Genomic DNA, 12549 nt, shown 5'->3' with positions numbered 1-12549 from the left:
TGGCGATGAAAAATGGGTTGTTTACAACAATATCAAGTGGAAAAGATCGTGGAGCAGGCCAGGTGAACCAACTCAAACAACATCAAAAGCTGATATTCATCAAAAGAAGGTTTTGTTATCAGTTTGGTGGGATTACAAAGGAATTGTCTACTTTGAACTCTTACCACCCAACCGAACGATCAATTCTGATGTCTACATTGAACAACTAACGAAATTAAACAATGCAGTTGAAGAAAAGCAGCCCGAATTGACAAATCGAAAAGGTGTTGTATTCCATCATGACAATGCAAGGCCACGCACATCTTTGGTCACTCGGCAAAAATTAATGGAGCTTGGTTGGGATGTTTTGCCACATCCACCATATAGTCCTGACCTTGCACCATCTGATTACTTTTTGTTTCGATCTTTACAAAACTCCTTGAATGGTAAAAATTTCAATAATGATGATGATGCCAAATCGTACCTGATTCAGTTTTTTGCTAATAAAAACCAGAAGTTTTTTGAACGTGGGATTATGATGCTGCCTGAAAGATGGCAAAAGGTCATTGATCAAAATGGGCAATACATTACAGAATAAAGTTATTTAGTTCCATGAAAAAATTGTCTTTGATTTTCTTTAAAAAATCCGCAATTACTTAGCTGCCGACCCAATATATGGCATCTAATTTTCACACCAATCTTTGGAAGAAGATACTTTTAAAAAAATACATCTTATTGATTTTTTACAGAGAAGAAGGGAGGATAGAGAGTTAGAAAAATTGATAAGAGAGAGATATCGATCAGCTGCCTCCTGCACACCCCCCACCGGGGATGTGCCCGCAACCAAGGTACATGCCCTTGACCAGAATCGAACCTGGGATCTTCCAGTCTGCAGGCCGACGCTTTATCCGCTGAGCCAAACCAGTTTTAGCTGGAAGGAGATACTTCCGTCATTACCCCCATTTTACAGAGGGTGAGACTGAGGCTCAGGGAAGTGGAGGGAATTGCCGAGGCCCACAGCCTGGAGTGACAAGGCTGATCGGAGCTCTGGTGGACATGTCTCTGGGCCTTGGCCTTCTCAGGAACGGTGTCTACGCAGCCGGCCACCCTGTCCTGACCCCGGTGGGGTCCTCACTGTTCTTTGAGGTCTGCCTGTGGGTCCCCCCTCCTTCCTTTATTCCCTCCTCCAGGCTGGGTTACCTCTGAACGTTGTGTGCATTGGGTATTAACATTACCCCCGTTTCATAGAGGAGGGGACGGAAGTTTGGAAAGTTTCGGGGGTTGTCTTGTAGCCCAGGGACCGAATTTGGCCCCTCATTTCATTTGGCCCAGCAGTGTTACATAAGCAGCATGTCTCACGGTGCCTGACTAGGCATTCATTCGCTAGTCCCTGCCCCATCTTTCCTTATACCTGCCCGCAGCCTGTGCTGCTCACCCCAGAAAGCAGAGATGTCAGTCACACAGTGCCTGCCTCCAGATGGATGACTGGTCCAAGACCAGTATCAGGTAGACAGACCTCATGGTTTAGAAGCTCCTGTTAATCCTTCAAAGCCCAAGCTAATGCCACCTCTTCCAGGAAGCCCTTCGGGATTTTCCCACCTCCAGACAAATACCATCGTTTTGCCTTCCAATGACAATGAAATCAGAAGCTGCTGCTTCGGGGGTGGGGTGGGGTGGGGAAGAATCCAAGATGGTGGCGGCATAGATAACACCTAACTGCAGCCTCACACAACAATTTCAATAAAATACAACTAAAATACAAAATGGACATTACCCAGAACCACAGGAAAGTCGACTGGAAATTCTACAACGAGAAGGAAAGAGAAAACTAGAAGGAAAATCAGAGGAGCTGTAAAAGCCTAAGGTACTGAGACACCGTGCGTGTGGGGAGAGGACAGAGCTGGAGAGGAGGGGCAGCTGAGTGCCTGGCTGGTGTTCCCTAGCAGGAAGGAGATAAAAGCTCTGGACTGTGCTAAACCCCAGTTCCGACAGCACTGAACCCCAGTTCTAGGCCAGACCCTGGGGACCCAGGCTCATACAGAGGGAGCCTGAGCTGTTGGGCGAAATCCCAGGAGAGTGGCGAAAGGTAGAGCCCCCGGAGGCACGCACATTGCGCGCAGAGGACGGACCATTGACTCTGCAGAAGCTGCTACTCCGTCCTTCTCTTCGCGGAGTTATGGTAGCTCTTCCTGGGCGGCCAGCAACACCCTAGTCACACCATGCTCTGCCCAGCGATGGCTCAGAAGCACCTCGGGTGAGGAAGATCAGAGGACGTGGCCACCACGGCCTGCTGGGCCCTGGCCCCTCTGCACTTCGCAGTGTTTTCCGTAATCCGCACAACTGTCCCCTGTGGATGACACTGGTGTCCCCATTTAGAGGCAGAGACCAAGGCCTGAGGAGGGAAAGACACATGTATGAGGTCAGGCCTGTGAGGCCCTGAAACGGTGGGTTCCCCGCCCACTCCTGCAGCAGGACCCCACCGGGGTGTGGCTGGGCGTGCCGGGACCTGCACCTTCTCATCTGCCAGACCCGGGCCCCAGGCCTGCCTGCGGTGACTTGTTCCAGGAAACTTGTGGCAGCCCAGGTGTGGTGAGTCACTCTGCACCCCAGCCTGTTGGTCTTGGCTCCAGGAGGGCTTTGTCTAAAGCAGGCAGTGCAGGCGAGCAGCGCGCGCACACACACACACACACACACACACACACACACACGCACGCACGCACGCATGCACGCACACACGCCCGAGGGTGTCAGGGCTGCACCTGCCTCCAGGGTGTGAGCTGAGGGCCTTAGTCTGTGAGGTAGCTCTGGGCATTGTCTCTGCTTCATAGATGGGGGTACCGAGGAACCTGAGGTGCTGATGGGTTGAATTGCCAGCTCACCCGGAGTGGTGGAGCTGGGATTCGAACCTGTGAGGCCTGGACCCAGGCCTGTGCTCTGCACTGCTTGGCTCTGCCAGTCTTTCTGCTCCCACCACCAGAACTGCTGTCTGCGGTTGGGGTGCTGAAAGAATGCCCGGGTGATTCTCCATTTCTTCCACCTGGGTTTCCCCCAGCCAGGATCTCAGGCTGTCCCAGACCTCTCCCCTCAGGGCGGGCACTGCCTTCCTCCACCCGGTGCACCAGCCCCTCCCCCTGCGGGAGAGAGCTGCTCCTTACAGCGGACTCCATCTCCTGCCCCACCCCACCCTCCGAGGGCCCCGTGGAGTGGAGGCTGGGGTGGGACAGGGCTCTTGGGCCTAGCCTGGGGCCATGGGATGCTGGTGAGGGGTCCTGTCACTGTGGGGTGAGCCACCATTGCTGTCCCTATGGCCTTCCCGGAGTCGGGGGAGCAGTGGGGACCCCTTCATGGAGAGGAAATTGGTCCTTGCTTTTTCCGTCTAGCCCCACCTCCCCTTCTCCCTCTCTCTCCTCCCTCCTATGCAGAGAGGGTGTAGGCAGCAGTCCCCCATACGCCACCCCAGCACCAGGGACCCGGGGGACAGTGCTGGCTGCAGCCTGGGCTGGCCCCAGGATGCCATGGAGGAGAGGCCTGGGAATGTGGGGTACCACCCCCTCCTGCGCTCCCCCAAGCCCAGGCCTTGTACCTCTGGTTGAGCTGCCGGAGAGGTGTGCCGTCAGTCCACAGACCCTACAAACTCTTCCATGGCTCCCCATTGCCCTTCAAAGAGGTGCCCTGGGCTCGGCTTCCAGGTCAGAAATGTGCGTTTCCATGCACAGTGCATGTGTTTCTATGCTATAGTGTATGTGTTTCCATGTACAATGTATGTTTCCATGCTACATTGTATGTTTTCCATGCTACATTGTGTGTTTCCATGGTACCAAGGTCCATATTTCCATGCTGCACTATGGAAAGGAAAAGTTTTTATTATTTTGCATTGATCCTTACATTGTGCCAAGATTTTAACTAAGAATCGCTCCTCTCCTTCACAGAGGCATGCTTTAGCTGGTGGCCGTGGGCAGGAGGCGGGGCCACTCTAAGCCTCAGGTAGCTTAACTGTCTGTCAGCTGACGTGGGCACGATCATACGCTCGCTGGAAAACAGGTTTGGATTCCATGCAGAGTGAGGGGGCCTCCACGAGAGCCCCAGGAATAAGGAAGGGAAAGCCTCGGAAGTCTCCGGAGGAGGTTCTGAGCCCCGGCGGGTCTGGAAGGCCAGCTCTGCTTGTGCAGGACAGACTGCCGGGAGCACGGGTCCCGGTCGTGGTGCAGGCCAGGCACCGTTCTCAGCAACACCCACAGGCAGGGCTGTGCATTTCCCCGTTTTACAGGTGAGCAAACTAAGGCCAGAGAGGTTACCCCAGGTCACACAGCTGGGCATGAGCATATGAACCCACGTTCTCAGCTGCGTCCCAGACTGCCTGGGAGAGCCACCCTTGAAGCTGCATCTAGTGGGTGAATGCAGACAGCGACCAAAAGCTAAGCAAATTCAGCTGAAACCAGTTTGGCTCAGTGGATAGAGCGTATGCCTGCGAACTGAAAGGTCCCGGGTTCGATTCCGGTCAAGGGCATGTACCTTGGTTGCGGGCACATCCCCAGTAGGGGGTGTGCAGGAGGCAGCTGAATTAATGTTTCTCTCTCATCAATGTTTCTAACTCTCTATTACTCTCTGTAAAAAAATCAATAAAATATATTAAAAAAAAAAAAAAAAAAAAAAGCTAAGCAATTTCAGTAGCCAGTCATTTCTAAAGGGGCCTCGCTCTGAGGGGTCAGGGAGGGCCTTGGCGGAAGGCCATGCCAGCTGAGCTCCGGATGAGATGCTCCGAGGTCAGAAGGAAGGGTGCTCCCAGCAGAGGGGACCACAGTGCAGAGGCTGAGGTGGGGCCGCAGGCGCTGCAGGAGAGGCAGGAAGCCAGCGTGGGCTGCCGAGTGAGCCGGGGAAAAAGCAGGGAGATGAGGTCAGGGCCTTGAGCCACACAGGAATTTAAGACTCTTCGAAGGGCAATGGGGAGCCATGGAAGAGTTTATAGGAAGGGATGCCTTAGTCATATTTGCTTCACGTGAAACTTTCCCAGGTGACTTGGTCATGGCCTGGCTCTCCGCCCTGAGCGAAGGCTTTAGTCTCTCTTGTGGAGACTGGAACAGGGGCGCTGGGGCCGGGTTTCAGGGCTCAGACGTCAGGAGTGGGCTTCCTCCTGGAAACAGCCTGTGCCCTGAGCCCACAGCCATCCTCACGTCGCAGGGCCTCTTCCTGTCCAATCGGAAGAGAGAAAAGAGGCTCCGGGCGAGGGGCCCAGGGTTCCTGGCCGCGTGTCTGTGTCCTCGAGGCCCTGGCTGTCTGTCCGTCTGGAGGTCGTTTGCAGAGTGACCGTGTGAGATGGAGCTGTAGTCATGTGGGCCACGGGCCTCCGAAGGGCTGGGGAGACCATGTCAGGTGTCGCTGTGCCCCTGGGCCCAGGCCCGGGCTGGCCCGGAGGCTGCCACGGCTGTTCTGCTAACTGCTAGCTTGGGCCTCCTCTGGCGCATGTGCCCTGGGACACAGAACAGCCTCCACTATTGGTTGTAAACCGCCGTTTGTTTTCTGCCGAGCCAAAACATCCTGTGCTCGGGGTGTCATTTTGATTACTTTTCCAATGGCTAAGTGTGGTGTTTTCCAGGGAGGCTGTCTGGCTAATAGCAAAACCACTTCAGCCAGGTCCTGGCATCCACACAGAGCCGGTCCGACCCGGCGCCTGGACTCGGGCCTGCCTGGCCCACCTGTCCCCCCCCACAAATGCCAGCAGGGAAACCTGATAAAACAAAAAGGAGTTGTCTGCCAGGTGTGACCGTCGGGAGTGGTGGGGACTGTGGTGAACCCCTCATCCAGAGGGGCGGACGTGCCTTGCAGAAATGGGGGCATAGCCAGACTTCCCGATTTTGGGGGGAAAGCTGTGTGCCCGTTTTCGTTCCCCTCAGTGTTAGACACTGTAGGTCCAATCTATTGCTCCTGTGTGTCACACCCAGCACACCCCAGCTCTGGATTTTAGGATGAAGGTCTACCCCGCAGGCCCCACCCCCTCAGAGGCATTTGGGACCGGGAAGAGTGGAGAGCTAGGCCCTTCAGGTCTCTGCACGAGCCCCACAGGAGCCCGTGGCCTGCAGCAGCAGCCGGACTAGCAGCCCACGGTTTTATTAAGCACCTGCTAGTGCCCCAGCTATTGTAGTCTTACATGGAGCCTGTCAGTGAAGGGCTTTCTGTGCCTGCCTCAGCTTCCCATAACAACTCCAGAGAGGTTATTCTCCCTGTTGGTGAGGAAGACACCTGAGGCTCAGAGAGGGCTGTTCGCTGGGCCAGGGTCACACAGCATGAGGGGCAGGTCCAGGCTTTGATCCAGCGTTGGCTTTGTTCTGTGTGGCTCCTCTCCCTCTTGAGATCTTCCCAAAGGCAGGAACTACAGCCCCGGAGGCCAAGGGTGCAAACTGGAGATCTTTGGGCCAAATCTCCTCCATTAACATACTTTGTTTGGCTAGCCTGGTGCATTCATGCATTTAATTTGAATTCAATGCCAGCATTTAAAACAAGTTTTACATTTAAAACAAGAATTTGTACTTCTGACTTCTCTTGAAAAAGCAGAGATCTGGGCCCCTGAGCAGCATGCCCATTCTCAGTTCCTGCCTGTGGGCATTTGCGCTTCCTCCAGGTTGAGCACATAGTAGGTGTGCATTAAATATGAGTCAATGAATGCTCTTATGGCGTCCATGGCTCTTGATGCCCCCCCCAGGTTTCCCCAGAGGCTGTTTGCCAGCTGTGGGGAGCGGGGATGGCTGCCCACACCTCCTCATGTCCGGCAGCGTGGGGCTGCTCCTGGAGGGAATGGAGGCTGTGGGCGAGCTGTCCTGCCCAGGCTGGCCTGCAGGAGTCGTCAGTGCCAGGTTTGGTGTCTCCTCCCCTCCCCCTCCATGCTCCCCCAGCTCCCTCCCCTCCCCGCCCAGCAGGGAGGAAGCAAGCGAGGGAGGGAGAGAGGGAGGCTCAGCCCTGCTGGGCACCTCCCCATCCTCTGCCCAGTTCCCTCGGAGGGTGACTCCCGGAAGGAGGCCGGCTTGGCTGGGCTTTATCTGGTGTGGAGGCCAGCGAGGGAGGCACCAACACAAAGGCGATGAGGCTCCATGGCGCCTTCTCCAGGCCCGAACCGCCTCTGCTGCTCCTCCTGCCCCAGCATGCCTTTCGGTAGAAATGCAACATGAGCAGATGGCAGATATTACCGCGAGAGCCGGGTGGCTCTGGTCCCCAGCCCCCTCCCCCCAGCAGCCCCCAGCAGCCCCCACCAAACTGGCTCCCAGGGAGCTGTGCAGCACTCACACGGGAGCAGGTCTGTGGGACCGGGCAGGGACGTGCTGGGCAGGGACATTGCATTCGTTCTTGTCCAGGCTCTGAGGGTGTGTGGGGAGGAAGTTCCTTTTGACAGGGGGGGTTATTATCTGGACCCTCGCATGGCACCCTTCCCAAACACCATCTCCCCTGGGCACCACCTGTCAGCCGCAACTCCGGCCCTCAGACCGGGCTCCGCCAGCTCTGCCCGCTCTGCTCACGCTGGTCTCTGCCTCGGATACCCTCCTGCTCTCCTGCCGCCCGGGTGTGTTTCTTCATTGTTCAAGGCCCCGTCAGAGGAATGTGGCTGCTCTGGGCAGCATTCCTCTGGGCCTCCATGCCCTGCCCCTTTCTCTTCGAGCTGCTGAACTCCACCTGCTGCCTCCCCCAGACCAGGGTTCCTCAGGAGCAGGCACAGGGCTATCTTACCTTGGACTTTGAAGTTGCAATGATGCTAGTGGCCTGGGTGTTCTGGGCTCTTCTGTGGGCTGGCCACAAGCTAGCACTTCGCCGGCCCTAGTTTGGTTCATGTCCATGCCACCTGTTACACAGGCACCGTCTGTTATCATCCCACTTTACAGATGAGGAAACCGAGGCCCACAGCCATTAGAACATTTCAGCTTAACCAGCCAGGCACTGGCATGTGTGATTCCAGAGCCCCATACTCTTCCTGGCCCAGGGCTCGGAATTACAGTTCTCACCAGGATCTGGGGTGGGGCCCTGGGAGGCAGAGGGCCGGGTGGGGACTGGGGCCAACAGAAGAGGCAGGAGTCCTCGGCTCCGGCAGGAGGAACGGCTCACGTGGCCTGAGCGCGCCCGTGTGTGTAAAGAGGTTGGGATGTAGACTTTTATGTCGAATCAGTTGATTTTGAAGATACATCTGAGAGGCTCACAGGAATCCAGGGGGCCTGCTGGCTCTCGGGCCTCCATCTCTGTCTTAGCAAAGAGCTGTGGAGCAGCCGTGCCGAGTGTGGTCTGAGCCTGGGCGTGGGAGAGGAGGAGAGGAGGGAGGAGAGGGTGTCGCAGCAATGGAGAGCGGCCTTGAGAGCTAGTGCTGAGCAGGCAGGACTGGACTCTCTGTGACCCTGGCCACTCCCATGCTGGCCAAGGGCGCCCACTGCCCTTCTCCGAACACGGGTGTCCTTGATGGGCATTGTGCATCCAGAGGGGAGAATGATGAGAAGGGCTGACGTCTGCACGTGCACACAGGAGGGGAGAGAGGTCAGGGAGTCGCTGACATGGGCGAGCGGAGGGTGGGGAGGGCACAGCATGGCCGATGGTGGCACCCACTCCACACCGGGTCACACAGCGCCCCCGAGCGAGGCTGGGCGGGCAGAGGAGGGCGGCTCGAGGGGCCGTCACAGGTTCTGGGGGACGTGATGAGCGGAGGCGGGTCCTTTAGGAGTGCAGGTGCCTGTGTGATGCCTGCGCTGGGGGTGGGGCGTCTGGAGAAAGTGTGACCTCGTGGTGCCATGGAGCCTGGTTCCATCCATGGTCAGGGTTGTGCTGGGAGAGTGAACCCCGTCTCATTGGGCAGTAAGTCCGTCCGGGTGCCCGTTCCAGCTGACAGCAGCGCACCTTGTCCCATCGCCAGCCCTAAGTCAAGGCCAAAGTTCCCGTTCCTCGGAGCGTCCCCAACTACCCTGGAGCCCAGGAGGCGAGGGGGACTGCTGGCTCCTAAATGGGGGAAGGGCTCGAGCAGCGAGGGGCAGTTTCGGGGCTGGCCATGGCTGAGCATTGCTGGACTTTGCTGGGCGGAGTCCTGGGTGACCTGGTTGGGATCTCAGCCTGTGGCTCTGGGTCTGCCTTGTGCTTTCCCATCTCTGGCAGCTCTTCACTGGCCTGGACCTGGCTCCAGCGGCCCTGGGCAGTGGCCTGAGTGTGTGTGTGTGTGTGTGTGTGTGTGTGTATGTGTGTGTGTGTGGGGGGGTGGGCAGGAGGGGCTCTGATGGCCGTAGTCATTGCTGGGAGAGAAGGGAGACCGCAGGTGCTTGTGGGGCTGGCTGCCCAGTGCACCCAGCAGCCTTTCACTGTCTGGCCGGCAGGCATTTATTGAGCACCTGCTGTGAGCCAGGCACCCTGATTTATTGAGCACCTACTGTGAGCCAGGCACCCTGAGAGATGAGCCACACCTTTTGGTGCTAGAGATGTCCTGGCACTCACCCGTTTTGAGGCTCCTGGTGGTTAGAAAGGGAAGCAGTGCGAGCGTTTTGTGATTGTGATTTAGTTTAAATGTTCATGCTTGGAAACTGAATGCACTTAATACCGAAAACGCGATGTTATGGAATTGTACACTCGGGCTGTCTGCAAGCTAACGATGGCGTTTAAAAAGAATGCGAATCCAGGGGGCCATGACGACAATGGAATTAGCCGGCATTCACTGAGTGGTTACACTGGCCCGGCATCCTGGCCCCGTTCCCAAATGAGGAAACCGAGGCACAGAGAGGTTCAGGGGGCCGAGGTCACACAGCTGGAAAGGGGGCACCTGAGGGGCTGGGAATGGGACACCAGCTCTACGGGGCCTTCGGAGGGGGAGTCAAAGGTTCCAGTAGGAGGGCCCCCTTGAGCCCCGTGGCCACACCTCTGCTCTCCCCATAGCGGCATGAGCCAGTGTCGGGGGGTTGTGGTCAGGCAGACGTGGGAAGCCCCAAGGCTTGGCCCCTGGGCCCCCGGGAGGCCCCAGAAAGTGCGCTCAGCCTCTTTCAGAGCGTGGGGTGTGGGGGTGGGGCGGGCAGCACGGCCTGGCCTGCAGGGCACTGCTGTCCCGGGCCTCTTTCTCTTTGTACCTTGGGCTTTTGCTTCTGGAAACCTTGGATCCTGTGCCTGGAGCCAGCCCGCCCATCCCCCTCGGCGCACACACTGCCTCTCCCTGCCCCCACACTCTCCTCTGCGTTCTCCTTGGCTACCCAGGAGCTGCCACATGTGTGACCCCAGCCCTTTACCTCTCCCTTCCTGCCCGGCCCCAGGGCTGGGCTTAACTCCTGTGATGCCAAATGCGCATCCACCTCCCTCTTTTCTTCCACTCATGCACTTATTCATTCCACAAATCCCACTCACCCGTAGGAGCCCGTGGTATTTCATTCGCAGCCCAGGATGGACCATGCTCCCGCCCTCTGGCTGCCCTGGTCTAGCTGTGTGATGTGCCCAGGGGAGAGGGAAACCTGAAGAGGGGCCGGGAGGGGTGTGTCCGGGGGACGGGGGAGCTGGACCCTGTAGCTCATGGTGCTGGCGCCCTGGAGGGAGGCAAGCGTGAGGGGTTCTGGGGCGGCTGAGGGAGCAGGGAGCCTGCATGGGTGGCAGGTTGGGGCCGGATGGGAAGGTGGGGACGAGGGGGGGGTGTGTGAATGTAGCAGAAACGGGGCCAGTGAAGGGCTTGGCCTGGAGAGTTTGGAGAGGGAGCTGCCCTGCGTCTGACCATGTGAAGGAAGATGAGGGGGTGTGGAGGCTGGGAGGTTAGAGCTGCTGACATGGTCCGGGGGTAGATGCTGCTGGCCTGGATTAGGGTGGCCAGGTGGAGGTGGGGAAACATGGTCTGTGTGTGTGTGTGTGTGTGTGTGTGTGTGTGTGTGTGTGTTCACTTAAAATTCTTTATTGAAATAACGTGTAGCCTCGCGCATGAATCCGTGCGCCAGTAGCTCACCTGTAGCTCACTGTCCTACCCTCTTGCTGACCCGTGATCTGGTCCCTTCACAGTGTAACGATCATTTGCATATTACATCTTTATTATATAGGATTGTAGATCACATGCAATTATAAGAAATAATACAGCCCTGGCCGGGTGGCTCAGTTGGTTGAGCATTGTTCCGTACACCCAAAGATTGCAGGTTCGATACCCAGCTGAGGGGTGCGGGAGGCAACCAATCACTGTATCACCCACATCTCTCTCTCTCTCTCTCTCTCTCTCTCTCTCTCTCTCTCTCTCTCTCTCTCTCCCTTCCTTCCTCTCTCTGAAAATCAATTTTAAGATAGAAAGAATACAAAGAGACCCCTTGTGCACTTTGCCAGTTGCCCGCAGTGGTAACATTTTGCAAGACTAGCACAATATTACGGCCAGGATCCTGACATGGATACAATCCCTGGTTCTCACTCAGATCTCCCACTTTTACTGGTGCTCATTTGTGTGTTAAGTTCTATACGGTTGTGCCAGATCTATACAATTCTATTTTATTTAGGTTGTGTCTCACGTTCACCCAGCCCATGGAAACCGCTAATCTGCCCTCCGTCTCTAAAATTGGGCTGTTCCGAAGATGTTCTATAAATGGAATCCACCGCATGTAACCTTTTGCGATGGTGTTTCTCGCGCAGCGTAATCCCCTGGAGATTCACTCCCGTTGCCGCGTGAGTGGAGAGGATCCATCTGGTGCATGTGCAGGCGGAGCCCCGGTGGAGATCCCGGGTTGGGGTTCAGGGCTGAGGCCTGCGGCTGGATGAGCTGGCCCAGGGCGGAAGAGGGCGGGTCGATGCCCTCTCTGTATTGATTAAGCGTCTCCGGGACACCAGGTGCTATTCGAGGCATGGGGATACGGCTGTGTACGAGGTGGCTGAGGTCCCTGCCGGTAACACTGGGGGGGAGGGGGGGGGCGGGGGACATGGGGCCGAAGGCCTGGACACGGTGCTCAGCATCTTCCTCCTCCTCTTTCCTCTCCGCAGCCAGAGGTTTGCAGGAGTCCTGAGTGAGTGAGTGAGCGCAGAGGGAAGGCCAGACGCAGCCCATTCAGTAAAGACTGATGGGGCTTCTCAGGTGGCCCTTGTCCTTTAAGAATACATACATATATATATGTGTGTGTGTGTGTGTGTGTGTATATAAATATATATATTGCCAAAACCGGTTTGGCTCAGTGGATAGAGCATCGGCTTGGGGACTGAACGGTCCCGGGTTCGATTCCGGTCAAGGGCATGTACCTTGGTTGCGGGCATATCCCCAGTGGGGGTGTGCAAGAGGCAGCTGATCGATGACTCTCTCTCATCGATGTTTCTAGCTCTCTATCTCTCTCCCTTCCTCTCTGTACAAAATCAATAAAAAAAAAAAGTGAGGCTTACTATCACAACCCAAATTAAAATATATATATATATATATATATATATATATATATATATATATATATATATATTTTTTTTTTTTTCCCCTGAGAGATGAAAGATGAGAGAGAGAGAGAGAGAGAGAGAGAGAGAGAGAGAGAGAGAGAATGAGAAAAAGAAATTGTTTGTTGTTCCATCTCTGCATTCATTGGTTGATTCCTGTATGTGCCCTGACCAGGGGTCAAACCCGCAACCTTGCGACGACGT

The sequence above is a fragment of the Pipistrellus hanaki genome, assembly GCF_964339955.1.
Source record: "Pipistrellus hanaki genome assembly, chromosome: 6".
NCBI lineage: Eukaryota > Metazoa > Chordata > Mammalia > Chiroptera > Vespertilionidae > Pipistrellus > Pipistrellus hanaki.
This window is presented reverse-complemented; position numbering follows the sequence as displayed.